We start from the raw sequence: 18,426 nt of genomic DNA on the forward strand, positions 1-18,426 counted from the left end.
AAATTCCTCTTACATCCCAACTCCCTGGCTGGCCACTGCCGGATGATGCAGTAATGGTGCTCTAAAATTCCTTCAGCTCTGGCTTCCTAAACAGCTTCAATCTCAAATGTACTTGGGGGACCAACCACTTCGGTAAATCGTGCAAGTGCCCCACTAAAAGCAGTTCTCTTCCTGCCTCTCTGGGCTCTGCAGGTTGTGACAAGAATAACCAGTCTGGCTGCTTTTGCTTCTCTGACTTAACTGATTTCAGGAATGGGATGGCCCCACGGGCTACATATCACTTCGGGGGTAAATTTCTCAAGACAGACATTTATGTACTCAAAGACATTTTTACTGAGACATGCTGTAAAGCCTGGGCAATAAACCATGGGGGCTGAAGGCTGTTGTGTCCTGCTACATGATTGCATTTCACAACACATTTCAGGTTAGAGGTAGAGAAAAATGAAGCAGCCAAACAAGTTATGCTACCTGTATCCTGCACAGACCAGAAAGAGAGGGGGAGGAATCACACTAAAGGGAATTGGGGCTTCTCATGTAGTTTATGGTCCCCTGGGAAGTTATGATGTTAGGGATTAGATTGCAGTTAGGGATATGGGGATTTAAAGCATCAAGACAGTGTTTTATGCAGGGCACAGAGAGTAAGAGAGGCATCTGTTTATGGGCTTAAGGCTGGAGCTGTCTTGGAGTATAATTACTAATGTCAGGGTGATGGGAGAGTACCTAAAGCAGATAGAGAGCCTCTTCTTGCTGCTTCCTGAAGCTTCTAAAATGTCAGGAAAGGACAGAAGTTACTCAGGTAAAGCAGGTCCTGCCTACATAACTGCGTTGAATGTTGGGTGCAGATCCCAATGCATTTAGAGATATTTTTCTGAAGTTGCTTTGCAGCAACAAGATTTTGAGAAAGAAGAGCTCTGCTTTGGACAGTTGAAGTGGTTACATCATTGTGCACAATCCAGTGTCATATTCCAAGAAACGATTCCCTCAGGACTAAGCAGACAGGCTAAGTTAATGTCAGGTTTAAACTCTGAGTTGGATAAGCGAAAGAATCTGCTCTTGATGCTTTTTGTAGAACTAGGAGGGTTTTATGGAGAGGAGTTATATTTGATGGTCAAGATTCTTCTATCGTGACTTCAGGTAGGTATGGCCTTTTGGAAACTTCTGAGCTTATGCATGGGGATCGGTTGTGAGACCCAAATGCCTCCCCTGTGGGATGGTGTAGTGGGCAGGCAGAGGTTGAAAAGCTGGTGGTGAACTGAAGGCAGTCTGTCCCTCACGTCTCTCCATATATGGAGATGCCATGTATATCCCCTTGGGATTTGTGGCTGGGAGCAGAGACGATAAAACAGCCAAACATGATTTCCTTGTGGTGCAACGGCTCAGAAGGATGAGGTGAGAAGAGGAATTTGGTAGTCCTGAGCCATTCTGTGATGATTTCAGGGAAGGTGCTGCTCCCCATCCACCTGCTTTTGGGCTCCAGGTCTTGATGTGCTGTCTTGCATGCTCCAGGCAGTAAGGGTGGAAGCAGCTGATAGAAGGGTTGAAAAGCTTAGTTTCAGTCTGACATAACTCCTGCTAAAATGAATTTCATGCTTGTTTTGGGTGGGGATTTGGGGTAAAGCTGGAGGGAGCAGAGTGGTTTCACAGAACCAGACACAGCCAGAAAATTCATTATTCTTCAGTACTATACAACACAAAAAAAAAAAAAAACCCACAAAAAAACCCAAAAAACAAAAACAAAAAACCAAATCCAAAACAAAACAAAAAACCCCAAAAAATACCAAACCAAAACAAAAAAAAAACCCCAAACCACCCCCCAAAAAAACAAACCCCAAAAAAACCCAAAACACCAAAAAAAAAAACCCCAAAACAAAAAAACCCAAAACCCCCCCCCCCCAAAAAAAACCAAAAAGAGAGAACAAGAGCTCTTATCCTTGTATTGTTATTTACTGTGTGGGATACACAGCTTTTTAGTCTTCTAGATCCTCTCCTCATCCTTCTCGAATGAACAAGGCACAGCAAGACCAGACATTCTTCCTGCTGTAGGTTCTTAAAATCCAACTCTGACACACGCACAAACCACCTTCCCCCCAACCAAACAACCAACCAACCAACCAACCAATCATCTCCATCCCCAACCTTGGTTTAAGGCATTTTTAAATGAAAATCACAAGACACTGTGAGAAGTGTCCAGTAAGCCCAGTTCCCCTTGAAATCATAAACAATCTCCTGGACTCACATTTACCCCTCATCCCCATGATGCTTCTCCACCTGCAGGATGCAACAAAAAATAACTCATCTGACAATTGTGTCTCTGTAACCCTAACCCTAGCCTGAAGGGCATCCACATAGAGATTCAGAAACTAGGAGTTAGTCTAAGCCCTCCAACTCTACTCAAATGGCTGCTTCTCTTCAGTGTCTGCAGGTTGGCTGCTAGTACATTCTTCTGCATGAATGCCTGACCTACAAAAGTTTTCCTCATTCTGATGAGGGTAAGTTTTGCGTCTCTTAGTTTCTCTAACCCTAACTCTAACCTTAATATAAGATATTCTCATGGGACAAAGGAATGTAACTTTATGTGACTTTCAATTTTAATTTCTCAACTCCTTTTTAAAAAAGTCCCCAGCTTCCTAGACACAGACCTAGGTAATGAAAATATTCTGCTTCACTACTTTAGGTCAGAACTGTAACTCTAAATCATAATCTTAGTGTGAAATATAGAAGAGTAGTAGTTTATAGTCTAGGACACCATGGAGGGCAATCCCTCTTCCTTTTTTATCCCTGAAGGAAGTCACAGTAAGATAACGCTAGCTCTAACCATATCTATGGCCTTATTTACCCAGTTTACATATATATAATTCAGATATTCAGATGTAGTATAAGGCCTTTGCCTCACAGATTTGCAGTACTGTGGGCCTTGGAGCGCAACACAAAAATAGAGTCTACAAGTATGCTAGGTTGTAGCAGCTGGAACCCACAACACGAGATGCAGCCAGATCACTGCTTCCTCTAACTCACGAGGCAAACCCTGGAAACCCCCCTAATACCAGTCCTGTCCCTAACTTTTCAGACTTTTCATGGCACTGCAGAAATAAACTGTCTGTTTGTTGTAGGTTTTCTAACCATACTCCAGCCCTCACTGCCCCTGGAGTTGCTGTAAAACTGCACTAACACCGCTCCTGTTCTGTGTTGCTGAGCCCTACAGGGTGCAGCAAGACCAACATGGCAACATGGAAAGCCCTCTAATACCAATCTTTGTCATACTGGGCCTGTGTGACACTGTTAGAGCAGCATGTGTAGATTCCCTGGCTTTATAAATGCTAAAATTGAGTTTACCATCAAGCTGTTTGACAAGGCTTCTGAGTCAGAAACCCCATGTTGTACAGCAGTGGGTAGCACTCCTCCACAATGATCATTGCTCTGAAAGATGGGACAAATGTGGCTTGTCTAGCTGTGTTTTCCTCTAGAATGAAACCTGACCCTTTTCTAAGTCATAAAGAAAGGAAGCGGCTCATGGAGCAAAAAGCAATATAAGAGGCCTACAGACCCTGTGCTTCAGTTTTTCTCTCGACCTTTCCATCTTCCTCAAAGCTTAACAAATACAGTTTTTTCTTCAAGGTGTTTTTTGTTATTCATCCCTAATGGAAACTTGTAGGGTTTCCAGGACTTGCTGTTACAGAAAAACGAAACAGGGCTGAGAAGTACTTATAGTACTTAGTATATTAGTTGCTTTCTAGACTCTGCAGAATGCAGCAATAACTACTACATAGAGTTTTACATTCCTAAGCACTGATCCTAATCAAAACTTTAAAATTATCCAGGTCTTTGTTGTCAAAGGTAGTGCAGTATCTGTATAATACCTTCAGCACCACCAGCATCAGTCTTGACCCGCATGTCATTGGTTCAGTACGCTCAATTTAAATACCTGGAAGCATCCAGAGGCTCTCTCACACCATCGGCCCTACTGATCCTTTCTGCCTTCTGCACGAGGAAGCAGGAATGCCTACCCATGTCTTCAGGATCTGGATTGCATGCTTCAGTCCTAATCTCAAACATTAGGTGCATGCACTAATATTTCAATATAATAACTTGCAACATTGAAGTGAGCCCTCACTGCACTTTTCTAAACTCTTCAGGGTGTCATAAGAATGACGTCTGTATTTTTAGGTTCTAGAAGCCTAATCCTGATGTTACCATTCTCCCTTAATTCTGGGAAAAAACCCAACACCTGTTTTGACATTTCCTGAATTTCTATGACCTGCCATGGAGCTGTGCCACTTCACACAATCCAGCAGATGTTTTCTGGTATTTCATTCTGCTGATGACTCATGCAGGAAAACTAAGTTGGGAAGTTCTGTTGAGCAGAATGCATTTGGGAGCAAAACTGAGAGAGAAGAGTTGCAGTGCCCGAATATGTTCCCTTCTCTGTGCCCTGCACGTGCCTTCTCCTCTGTAATTCAGTGCTGACAAAATGTTAAGGAGAGACATATCACTGCTTTGGTATTCCTGGTAGCCCTAGGAGTCAGAGACTAACTGATTTACTTTTTTGATCACCAGGTCCTGTTATACTGTAGGGGAGTTTCTTTGCACCTCTGTTGGCTGGCCATGGATTTTGTCATAGTAGGGAAGCAAATGGGCCAAGTTCAATCAAAGAGAATTCTTTATCTCCTGCAGACTGTCTCTACTGGAGGGTGCAGCTTTCAGTGGTCTGTACTGCAGCAGGCAGGATTTCTCCTTATTGGTATCATCTGCATTCAATTACATCTACATTCTTCATCTGGAAAATTCAAGTGCAAATGTCCAACTACTTTTGGCTTGTGTTACCATGGACATGGCTGGAGTGGTAATCTATAGACATCTGTGACTGTTATTCCACTGCTGTTGCTGAAGTAGGAATTTTCTAAACTTTATTCAGCATTTAAGAAAATGGATAGATTGACATTTAACTTATATTAGTCATGGGTGCTGTTCAGTGTGGATATTTTGTACGCAATGTCTGTTATACTGAGGTCGCTATTTATGACAGAGCCAAACTTTCCAGCACCAGTGACTTAAAATAATATGAAACAAAAGTGTAAATCAGCTGAAGAGTGGAAACAGCATGTGATGAGGTAGGTCTACACAACAGGGCTCCAACAGTACTCCAGGCCTGGATCCTTGCTCATCTGAAGGCATCTTTTCAGAAGACCAGATCAACTCTCACACGTCCCATATCCTATCCCATAATCTGGGATAGGGAGGGATTTAAAAGGATGACTCCATCTCACAGCCTACAGGATACAATAGACATCTGATGTTGATGTCCATTACAGACAGGTGTGAGCTGCAGTTTTCACATTTCAAATAGGTGCCCTTGCTTCTAGACTTTAAAACTGGGAACAAACTGTCTTTAATTAAATGGAAGTTTAGAAAATTTGACTACTGTACTCCTGCTGGAGTAGTCTCTTAGCTCGCAGACATTTGGGCTCCAATGTCCTCAGAAAGTCAAATGGCCAAACACAAAGCTAGAGAGTGACTTAGCAGTGCCATAGGAAGATGGAGTCAAGCAGCAAAGCAGATATAAGACTATGCACTTCTGCAGCTCTATGTCTTTATGAGCTTTGAAAAAGTCACCTTCCCTTCCTGTGTTTTTAAAAATGGTCTCACAGATACTACTCTGACTTAACGAGAAATTTGTAAAAATCTGTGGTTTATAAAAATCATTCCTCAGCATTTCCTCTTGCCTGTACCTAGTCCAGAGCTTTTCTCTGGAGATCGACATCTTCTGGTTCTTATCAAATCGAGATCAAGCATGATGTGCATAATTCTTACTAGGGAATGGCAAGTACTTCTCTGCTGTTTCCTATGAGGAAAGGCTAAGAGAACTGGGATAGTTCAGCCCAGAGAAGAAAAGGCTTCGGGGTGATCTAACTGTGGCCTTCCAGTACTTGAAGGGAACCTACAAGAAAAACGGAGAGAAACTTTTAAGAAGAGTGTGTAGTGACAGGACAACGGGGAATGGCTTCAAACAGAAAGAGAGTACGTTTAGATTAGATAGGAGGAAGAAATTTACTGTCAGGTTGTTGAGACGCTGGAACAGGTTGCATAGAGAGGTTGTGGCTGCCATATCGCTGAAAGTGTTCAAGGCCACATTGGATGGGGCCCTGAGAAACCTGGTCTTGTGAAAGGTGTCTCTGCCCATGGCAGGGGACTTGGAACCAGATGATCTTCAAGGTGTCTTCCAACCTAAACCGTTCTACAATTCTATGATTCTATGACAGAGAGATTTTTTCATTGATTTGTATTGCTTCTTCCCTTTACTTTTTCCCCAAAGACTACTGTACCTATAAAAAATCCAATACTTTTGTTTTGAACTGATCTAGTAGGAATCCATTAAACAGTGCATGATGAATACATAAGGCAATTCACAGCAAAACTTTCCATAACATCCAGTACTTATTGGTACCATTAAGTAAAAAGTGTCATCTTTTGCAAAGTAACTGTTGAAGTGCATGCTGTAGGCTGGTGTACTGAGTTAATTTAGCCAGCACTGAAGAAAAAGATTTCCACTTGTGTATGGAAAAACTCCTGGAAACTAAACTGAGGGGTGAGATGGACCTTTGGGTGGAAATTTCTCTTCCATAAGAATCTGTGCTCCAAAAGCCCGTGCTCAGGATTAACCAAGCACTGAGCCAAGTCCCAAAAGGCTACAGAGACCGGGTCCCTGAGACATGAGGTGAGATCATTGAGGGTTGCAGGCTTGTCTAAACCTTGAAGAAGGTTTGCTGGTGCAAATATATAAAACCTCCTGGCAATGGGAAGTATTATGTCACATCCCTTAGTTTTCCGAGGTGGCTTGTCCATTGAGTCGTTAAAAGCAGCTAAGGATTTCAAGCCCTTATCAGACAGAAATATAATTTGATCCAAAGTTCAGCTAAATCTGCATAAAACCTTAATTTGTTCACCTGAGCATGAGGTCAGTGTGATCTATGAAAGCAGGTCTGTGGTCAGAGGTAGGACTACACCCATGACTGGTGCTGATGCTCTGCTTGTCTCCATCTGCTGCTCCTCTTCCCATTACCTGCCAACGCAGCTGGATTTGAGGATGTGGTTTGGGAATGTTGGTGCTATAGTTTAAATGCAAGTCTGTGTGCAAGCAGTATTCTGTCTCATGCTCTGATTTTTTGAACCCAAGTTGATTTTGGAGCCTTTAGAAGAGTCCAGAGTGTGAGTTGGTGTGTGAACAGCTTAATTCATTTTTCCTGTTAGCCTGTGGCAAAGTAGAGCCCTCTTTCAGTGCAGACAGGATAGATCCTTTGTGGATCTGTTGTGCAGATCTGCAGTTACGGCAGGTTTTCCAGAGGTGAAGAAGATTTTGGCCCATGACTGTAACTCTGGTGACTGCAGTGCAGTGTCTTGGGATGACTGCTAAAGTTTCTTGCCAGTCTTCAACAACGGGGTGAGGCCATTTCCATTCCTAATTAGCTCTATAGAAATTGAATTAGCTTGAGTTTCCGTGGAATGCAGAGCCGGCTCTGGAAGCGATTCTGCTTCTGGCCCAGATGCTAACCAGCATCTGTGCTGTCTGGGTCTTGCCTGGGCTGAAGCCAGATATCATGTCAGTAAATATATATTTATTGTTTTACACACATATCCCTGCACAGAGCACAGCCCACATACGTACACACATTTATCTTTTGTACTTTACATGTGAATTTCTTATTTTCCGAGGAAGACATCTTAACTGGAAATAATGTCTGGAAGCAGATGGGCTGAGAAGTCTTTGATGAACAAATGGTTATTGTTAGTTTCAGCAACAAGAGCAGTCATCAGTTAGGGAGAGTGCCACTACAATTGAATGATGATGGGTTTTAGTACTTCTTTGCATAGAAAAAGGCTGGGTTGACTGAGCTTTAAAAACCAGTATTCTGCAAATGTTTTATCTGCATAGTCAAGTTTCCTTTCTTGGTCTAGCTTGGAAAAAAGTCAGACGTATGCAAGATTTCAAGTGTCTCTGAAGCATTTGTTAGGGCTTAATTTGATTACAAACTTAACAGAAGTTTTTAGAGCCAGTTTTGTTTCTTTAGTAGTCTTTTAGTTTATTCTCTTCAGAAGTAGCAATTAATATTACATTCTGAATGGGACACTGTCTTGTAACAGGTGGAAAACTAATTTTTTTTGAGACACAATAGGCAGCAAAATTCAATTTATTATATAAGCAATCATTTAGATGAAAAACAAAGTCAAAATCATTGGGTAAATCATTGGGTTTGTGGAAGTGGGATTCCACTGCAGCGGATGAAAAGGCTCCAGGACCTTCGTAAGGACTATCCCCTCTGGGAAAGAGACATCAAGTGGATTTTGCATGTTGTGAAGTCCAGATTTTCTTCTCATGAAAGCATAATCTTCCTTTTCTTTTTTCTTTTCTTCTTATTTTTTTTTAAATCTGACTTCAACATATGATTTCATTACTGTTTCATTCAAAGTCATATTTAGAGAAGTGGGTCCCTAATGTATCATGTGACATTTTCAATACATTTCTAGAGATCCATCTGCAATTATGTATCCTGACTCTCCTCTACATTAATCCTAAAAATAAAATTGATAATTGGGTTAGTCTAGTGATTTGCCATTTACAGATCCACATGCGTCCACAGAATTTCTGTGGTAAATTACAACAGGTATCCTCAGAGGATTCCTAAATACAATTTCTACTGCATAATTTTAGTCCTACAATGAAAACCATTTTGAAAAAAATTTACTGATTTTCTTTGTTGAAATAGAAGGGAAAGCTCATGCTTTAGAGATTTTTGAAAATACTCCTTTTATAAATGTAAGAGGATTTAAAAAATTAGCTGGATGGGAAGTCAGGTCTTTTTGCTGTCAATATCTTCATAGAAGGAAGTGCATGCTCACTTTTGTTGTATTAACATTTTGGACATTTGTGTTGTCCAAGTTATTCATCCTTTGGTGCTGGACTGACATGGTGGGAGGTGCTGAGGTGTTATTTCTGATGTGAAACTGTCCAAAAATGAAAAGATTTTCCAAGTCCCACAACCATAACTGGCCTCTTGCCATGTGTTCACAGTGGCCAGTTCTGTACCTTTTGGGACTGCAAGGCAAGCAGGGACGAGCCAATGTTCCAGCTTTGTGAGGAATATTTTACTCACAAAACTCTCTCATAATCTTTTTTGTTTGAAAAGTTAATTGAAAGTAGCATCTGCCTTTGAACTCCTCCAGCAGCTATGCACAGGAGATGGGGAGAAGTGGAAGAGAAGGGTGTACATACACAGTGCTTGCCTCCGCATAATCACCTACTCTTCAAATTAGACTTTGCTGTTTCTTAGTCCCCATCCATTGGCCACATAGGCCATTGGGTGTATGGCCACACAGGCCATTCCTTGGGTGGTAGGATGAAGCTGGGTGCCAGATTTTGTTGACTGTCCTTGACATTCTGTCACAAATCCAGGCACCCAGACAGATTTTACTTCCAGAATTTGTGCTACCTTGGAGGTACAAACAAACTCCTGCAGATTTGACCAGTGGAGCTTTTTCCATGCTGAACAGAGAAGGGAGCTCATCCACAGTTCAGCTGAGCTGCAGTAAGCTTTGGCTGCCAGACCTGCCCAGCAAGCTGGAGTCATCTCCGTAGTAGGATAATGGCTCCAAAAGTTTTAATCACGTTTGTTCCCACTCTCTGGACATAGTTTGGCTTTTGCTGGGAATGTAGCTGCCTCAGATAAAAAGATCACAAGCTTGTATTGTTCTTAACTAGCAGCATTTCTCTGTAATTCTCTAATTCAAAGCAGGCTTTGCTCACTTTTGTGCTCTCTGTACAAGCCACGATGATAGGATTTCTGAAATCAAAGCTGAGCCCTGAACTGAATTAGGAGAGCAAAAGCCACAGTGCCTGGTTCGGGAGAGCAGAGAATAATTGTGGAGGATCCTCCCAACTGGTTTGGCAGTGGTGGTAAGGGAATGGTTTTCTTTTATCAAACTTGTTTTATTTTTATTGCAAAATAAACATTTTCTGGGCATTGCATGGCAATTACTCACTCTGCCCCTCCAGGGATGAGGTTGCACCAACCGCACATCACAGAGGAAGGCAAAACTTTCCCATATAGATTAAAACTTATATCAAACAAAGTGGACATCAATGGAGCTTGGTGTTTGTTCCTCTTAGGACTGACTCACACTATTTCTCTAAACACTGTGTCTGCATTAACAGATTGGGCTTTAAACTTTGATTTGACAGATTAACTGCTCTTTAACTTTTTGCCCCAGTATGGCAATAAGGCTTATTCCATATTCCTTTACCTTCTTCTTTTCAGGAAAACTTGTTCACTGGGGTAAGCCAATCCATTAAAAATTTCAGGTATGGTATTACAAAAAGTTAATTAAACAGGGTAGTAAATTTATTAAAAAATGACTGATTATTAGATAAGGTCATTCACCATGGCAGAAAATAAAAAAGAGTAATTAAATAAGCTATTGGAAAAATAATGTGAAACTGAGCCTAAAGGAAGTTATCTTTCAGACTGATCTAAATTTAAACCGCCCAGCCCTGCACACAGGCAGAAATATGTGATTTCTCAGCTTCTTAGGGTTATCCTTCCAAAATATCTTCAGCTAATACTGAAAATTATCAAGTGACACCAAAACATTTGGTAAAAAAAGAAGTTTTCCATGAAGTTGCAGCTTCCCAGTCAACAATTGTTTCTTGCTTCACAGGAAGAAAGAAAAGTACTTTAAATGCCACCTCAGGGTGACTGGTTTGCCAATGCTGCTTAAGTAATGGTTACCATTTCACATTTATTATGTTCTTGTTAAGCAAGCCCCACAATTAAAGAAAACAGAAATTCAATATGAGGAAATAGAGTTCTTAAGTCATTAAATGCTATACATCTGTGAAATCTGGCTGAGAAATAAGGTTTCAACGCTTGATTTGGTATTCAATAGATTTTTATTAAGTTTTAGAAACTCAAAAAAATCTTTGACCTACATAGCCAGGACAAACCTATTTTAAATGTTGTTGAAGATAATTAAAGAAGGAGAAATTCTGTCTGCATGTTCAACTTAAAAATACAGTGAGATCAGCTCAGTTGGTCAGAGCATAGTGTCAGTAACACCAAGGTCATGGTTTTGAACCCTGTATGGGCCATTTGCTTAAGAGTTGGACTTGATGATCCTTGTGGGTCCCTTCCAACTCAGAATATTTTGTGATGTGTGTAAATCTTGGCTCTGGACGATACCAAACTCACAGCTACCCATTGCATCCTCTGTTTGTGGTGTCTTTGGTCATCCACACAGAGCCACTGCTGAGGCTTGGTTACAACTTCATTTCAGGTTTCCTGCTCCACTGCAGGTATCTGTGAAATTTAAAACAAGGAAGCAGGAATCTATTGAACACTTCAACAGAAAACTATAGAGGACCTGAACTGTCTAATTAAGCAAAAAATTTTCTTTGTTGATCAGACAGATGTGTTAGCCTATTTTTATCCAGGCTGCTAAATCTATAGCTCTTTGCAGAAGTGGGGTGTGACAGCAGTGGGGTGCCATTTAACTGACCCCACACATATGAACTTTGGCTGTTTTGTTCTAGCATGGTTTCATTTTATTTTCCTGAAGATAACATAGGATAAACATTTTGTCTCAGAAACATTTGAACAGTGGCCCAGTGGAATGGCCTTCTTTTGCCAGTATGAACGAACTATATTAAAAATTCTGCTTGGAAAACACACAATGAAAAGTCATGAAATTATTTTCCAGAAAGTTTTCCCAACTTTCTCCATGGGTAAAGGCACCCTTTTACTCCCACATTCTTCAAATTCCAAAATTTACTTTGTTTGTATATTAGTGAACTTTTTAGCTAAAAATATTTCTGATTTGGACAGCAAGGACATGCACTAGTTGTATTATCTGGCTGCATCTCTCTGATGAAAGCTGAAATCTGCATCAGTTTATCTTTCTTGCACTCCACTTCTTTTCGCTATTAGAGATGACTGACAAATAGAAAATTTTTGCTCCCCTGTGATATAGAAGTGCTCTCTTTACATTAGAAGTTCACCCTTAATCTGTCCTTGAAAATGCTACAGGTTGCTGTAGGAATGAAAAATTAAACTCAGCAGTACCTGGAAACAGGAAATTATTCTTATCCCACTGGGTTTGCAAGTGCAAAGCCTGGTGTGTAGAACAACTGTTCCTTACACTGCAGAGTCATGGAAATTACACCACATATTGTTTTCTCTTTCATGTGTTGTTATTTGATTCAGCTCTGTTCACGTCTTTTTATTCTAATTTTTTAAGAGTAATGGTAAGTGAACTGTGAAAATGTGCGTGTGGTGTTTCCACGGCTAATCCAAATTTAGTTATAAGGTTTTAGAACCTATTTTACTGGCACTGTAACTATTTGTTATAAACAGATAGAAACAGATGCAAAAATACAGTATTGAGTGCATCAGGCTAAGCTGTGCTAATAAATATTTAAACATGAAAGTGACAAAGATTTTATTATCCCTGCAGGGGTACAAATATATCTTGTAAAGTTAAGTGTGAAAACCTATCTTTCTTAGGTCTGTGGTAATTCACAAGATTAGAATATTCCATTCACAGCATTAAAGTAAGTAAAAATGTCAATTAAAAAAAAAAGAAGTGACTTTTTTAGCCTGTATGGAATATGTATGTTATGCTGACTTTGAGTAATAATTTTCCAAGCTTACATGAAATCACATCTAATTCCAACTCCCCTGCCATGGGCAGGGATGCCTTTCACTAGAGCAGATTCCTAAAGCCCCATCCAGCCTGATCCAGCCTGGCCTCTTCCTTACTGGCAGTTACTGCTTTTTAAATAGGGACAAAAGCAAAGAGGTCCGCAGCTTTCCTATGCTGTCTGTGAGCAGCAGTAAATGGTCTCCCCACTGCTAGGTGTCTTTGCCCTGCAAAGCTGCTTCATTCCTTATGTGTCCACCCTGACCACCTGTGAGTCTCCTTTGTCACTGTCTTGTCACTGCTTTGTCACCACCTGCATCATTTTGGTGCCTGTCCTGCTGCCCACACCATTGCACTGCATTGCATTGCTAAAAATACCGACATTTTTAATCTTGGGCGTGTCCATTTATTTCTGTATAAATATTTGAGTTAAAATTTAGTGTAGTACCAATCCAAACACTTTGGAGAAATTCAAATAAACTGCATCAGTCAACATGGTTGCCTTTATCAACAAGAAATGTCATCTTCTCCAAAACAGAAATGGTTTGTTTGACAAGATCTCTGCTCCTTGAAACCCTACACGCCTGTGCTGGTTCTGTATTACTCTCATAATAGTTTTTTTTTTTTTTTTTTAGAGACAATATGTTCCATTATTTTGCTTGGGTAGAGAAGCAATGTAGCAGTTCCTGGGTAGATCCTCTTCATCTTTTTCAGTCTTGGAAAAATAAGAATGTATCAAAGCCAGGGAAAATGTCAATGTGTTTACTCCTAAAGTATTATTTTCAGCAATTCCGCAGCCTTTAGGACCCTCTGGGGTAAGTTCTTTGGTCCTTTTGATTTAAGAAAATTTAATTTAATAGACTCTGGCTTGAATCCTCCTGAAAAGATGCTTTTCAGTGCATGTATGTCCTATGAGTTGATTCAATTCTACTACTCTGTTCTGAAGGCAAAATCATCTATTAAATATCCTTTTTGTTTGAGTTCCTTTTCTTCCTAACACATTTTATATTCCCCATTATTAATGCCACTGATGACTGAATTTTCATTAATTTCTTTACCTTTTGTCTGTTTTGTCAGTTGGTTCCAATTTCAATTTGTACCTTACAACTTGCTATTAACTTTCCTTTTATATTCAAACACTATTGTTTCACTTCTGTTGTTCTGGTCAGATCTCCTAGCCAGGATGTTTTTGTGGCTGGAATAACTGTTTTCCCCTTCCCTTTCTGGATAGTCAGTCTGGGTGCATCCAGTAGTATGTCCTTGAGCAATTTCCAGCTTTTGCTAATATTTCCCACTTCAAATGATGTACATTGCAATGGCAATGAATCAGGAACTGACAGACAGAATTAAAACCAGTGTTCAGCCCTCCTCAAATTTGTAGGAGAAGTAATGGAATAAACAATGTCAGAATAATTTAATACTGAGAGAAGTAATTGAATTAAAGCGCTTTTGTGTACATAATGTCAAAATGCATAAAAGAAAGTAAGAAACCCATATGTGCAAAGGAAATACAGATTTTCAACAAAATCAGTTTCAGAACATGCAATTTTCCTACAAATTTCCCTGTTTTGTGAATGCAGACAATTACTCATTTTCTTGCATAAGACACAGCCGACGGCTTGATGCTCACCCTCGGATTGAGCTAAAACACAATGCTCAGTCTGTTCTGCTGCACCTGGGGTTTAGTGCCCAAAGACCTTTGAAGAACCCTCTTTTAGGATGTGATGAGTCACCCCTGGATCTGTCTTCCCAACGAACTTCACTCTATTTTTACGTCATTTTATTCTACTTTCCGTAGCTAGCCCGGTTTAGGTGCCTTCAGTTGGCTGGGAGGAGTGCCATCTGCAGGGAATCCCACAACAGAAGGTGGCACAGGGCCACCGGGGCTGGGGACTGCCAAGCCAATGGTGCCTGAGCACAGCAACAAGTTCACAGCCAGACTAGGGGGAAACTTGGGGGTAAAGCTCAGGGAACTTGCTCTGCATCGTCCAGATTCTCAACGAATGTCCCTAAATCTGGAGGTGCTGAGATGCCTTGGGATGCATAAAAGTGAGACTAAAGCATGGCAGGAGGCTTTGTCACAGCTGAACTAAGGCTTAGGGATGCAACTGACGCCACTGATGTTGGGCCAGGGACCCAGAGACATGTAGGGTCCATGCTGTTGCCACTTTGGTCCTTGAGGCAGACTTTGTGCTTTGGGCTATGTTATGGCTGGTACCACAAAAAATACAGGAAGCTGAATGGTTTCATGATGATGACACAAATTCTAGCCTGAGAAGGGATTTGAGGGATATTCTCCAATTCCTCCAAGGCCTTGTGAGGATCTCCCTCCACACCTCACAACATGCCAGTCACCTGAAGTGCGTATTACAGCCGTGCATGGGAAGTTTATGTGGGAATGTCACCTTTTCCTCATGGTCATGCCCAACTCAGCAGAGGCCTTGTAAACTGAGGGAAACTGCTGCAAAAACACACCCATCACCTCCCCAGAAATTTAGACACTCTTTTTATAATTTCCTGTGAAAGTCCAGGTATTTTTCCTCATCTGTGCTCTCTTTGGTTAGAAGTGAGGAAACACCTTCATAAAGGCAAAGGTTACATATTGCTGAAAGGAGAGCGAAAGGAAATAAGAATGACTAGAAATGAGAGCTTACCTAGATTGTTAGAGAGCAGGAGTCATCCTATGCTTGAATGGGTCTGCATGCTGTGAAGAGCTTGGGTGGAAGAGGGGCTCCTCTGGGGTAAACACAGAGTAGAAATTATGGATTAGATCTGGTAACACTGTGCTCAAAATGGGACAGAAATATCCCAGGTTCTTGGAAGCAAACTAGAATATTACCTTTGCAAAACCTTTGAAAATGCCACTGTTTGTGAGGAGTGTTCATGGTTAAAAATCCTATTAAGATCAAAACACTTTATTTCCTCTTGGAATTCCTAATTTATGGGATATCTCACACTTTTTTCCCCATTGCTGCATTCTATTACTACTACTGAGATTAATCTGGCTTCATTTGTTTTAACACAGACTATAACCTGTTTGTATCTTGTTATGTCAATCTATAAAATACTTCCTGATGTTTGATAACTTTCCAGAGAAATTCTTTCCTTTCCGTAGTATTATGCATCTGATGAGGAAAAAGAATTTAAAGAAGAATTCTTAAAGAAGAGCATGTTAATGTATTTAAAGATTTCATCATTTTTCCTCACTATTTTATTTTTATGGTGAATTTGGATCCATAATTTTAATATTTTACTACACACAAAAGAAATGCCATAGTCCTTAACGTAATGTTCATGATCCATATCTTATTTTCTGGTAAAGTGTGTGACAAAAAGCCATAACCAAGTGGGTTATTTAATCAATGTACCAAATATATGGATGGGAAAGGTGAGTATACGCTTTCAGGATCCTGAGAATTTTCTCTGTATCTTGTGAAGAAGTTCCAGGCAATCCCCCCCCCCCCCCCCCCCAACTCTATTTTTAGGGGAGTTTTGAGGCATACCAAACCTGAAATGCATACTGTAGATTGTCAAAGGCAGCACCAATTTCACTAATGGCAAACACTTTGTTTTCAGGTTCTCCTAATACTTTAAGAACCAGAGACTACATTAAATACTATGTACAACTTGTGGCTGCAAGCCAAAAGGAAGCCCACATGACATTTAGTGCCCTTGTCTGCAAGCTGATAAAAGAGTCTGGATTCTCTAAACTCTTTAAGTGCTCAGTGTCAAGCTGGAATTCAGTAACTGCAGCCTGAACAACTTATGTTATTTAAAAATGCACACTTAGCTCTAAGAGGTTTCCAAGCACTCTAATGCTGGGGTATTTGAACAGAGTAGTAGGGTGCTTTTAAAAAAGCTTTTTATTTTGCAACTTAATGTTCCTCATCTTGTTCAGATATTGTTTACTTTAGAATTCATCTGATAGACTCAAAATTAAACATGCTACTCAATATAATGGGACAGGGCTTTGACAAGCCTCAGGAAACTAAAAATGTTTGAAGTGTTTAGACTTTACTGTATTACAAAGTAAATTTTGCACAGTTTGAGTATGTGGTCTGGGATCACATAAAAATGCTAGACAGAATTATTCCTACCCAGTCATTTGAACTACCCAGACCCGCTGGTTTGTAATGTGCAGACCAACCTGTGTGTTTGCTCCTGCCAGGAGCTCCAGAGTTGTATAAAATTGTGTTGAAATCCCTGTGCAGAATAATCCCAAGTGCCACTGACACTGGCTGTTAGTCCATCCCAGATAGGAAATAAATTGCCTGGTCTTTGTCTGCCTAGGCACAAACAAGTAGAACTCCTAACTCACTGCAGGCACTGCTACACCTTGCTTGACTCCTGCTTGTTTAACTCGTTTCCTCTCCATCTGTCACTGTGGAACCATGGCAGAGTTGGGGGATCACAGTCTCTTAGTAGGACTTTGCAGAGTCCTGCACTGCATCCTTAATTCTTGTAGTTAACGAGCATTTAAGTGAAACACGCTGTGCCTGTGGTGTGGACTGAGCATCTTTCACAGTCTCTCAATGAATTAATGGAAAATTGGATTTCTGGGAAAACAAACTATTTTTGTGTCTGACTCTGCAACAAGAGGGAATTCACAGCTAAAAATTAAAAATAAGGCACCCACTGAGACTGAAAATAATTTAATTCTCAATGGAATTCCTGAATTCCTAAATCCTACACCTCTAGGGAGCTGTAATGGATATGCTTTGTATCTCTGCAGAGGGTTGTCTGTCAACAAATTTATCTCCTCCTGTCCCACACAAGTGAGACCTGGAGCACAAGGGGAATTCCTCTGACTTAACATCAGCATCTTTAGGAAACATGCAAAATAGGAAATGATTACGAATTACTTTGTTTCCACTGTAGTGGCATCCAGCGCAGTGTCTCAAAGACAAACTCCATACACTGAAATGTGTCACATGGTGCTAGGGAGGGCACGGGAAAGGTTCATCCATCTGGATTGAAGATTTTCACTGCTCTGAGATGCAGATGCTGGCAGCTGGGGCCAGCAGTGAGCCAGATGGATCCACCTGGGAGTTATCCTATGCTTCAACCAGTTGGTGCTGTCCTGCTGAGGACCATTACCAGAGAAAATCCTGTGAGCAAGAGTATAGATACAAAAAATGTGAGTGGATCCTGGGAGTTCTTTAAAAGAAGCTGCTTAGATGAACAAAATAAATGTGGCTAGGGAAGTCAGACAGGAGACAAGACAAATTTGTGTTGAAGCTCATTCTGGTGCAATGGTGAATGGGGAGCAGGTTAAAAATAAAATAAATAGCAAGTACCCTTTTCCCCCTATCTCCCCCCAAATGCCAATGATCAGAGATTGCAGGTTCTGTAGTAGAAAACACCCAAGAGGGAAGATGAAAACATCACTGGTGTTACAAGCTGGCAGCAATATGAAACAAAGGACATTGAAAATAAAAGCTTTTTACCTGTATCAGGAAAAAGAAAAATTGAAGCAATGATACAGCACCATTATTTGAAAGAGACATAATAATGACATAAAATAAAATATTCAATAAACCCCACTATTTTCCATTTAGGAAAGAGCAAGATAATGGGCTACTACCACATGGGGATGATAAATGACTGCAATCTGTTAAAGACTAAGTGGGCTGTTGGACAACAGCTATTAGAAATAAATATTTTGAATAGGTGCAGATCAAATCTCTCATTTGCTGATGTTTATTTACTATAAATCTTGAAATGCCATGTTAATTTCAAAAG

Source organism: Chamaea fasciata, unplaced genomic scaffold, assembly GCF_029207755.1.
Source record: "Chamaea fasciata isolate MVZ Bird 193981 ecotype frontalis unplaced genomic scaffold, bChaFas1.0.hap1 SCAF_1, whole genome shotgun sequence".
Lineage (NCBI taxonomy): Eukaryota > Metazoa > Chordata > Aves > Passeriformes > Sylviidae > Chamaea > Chamaea fasciata.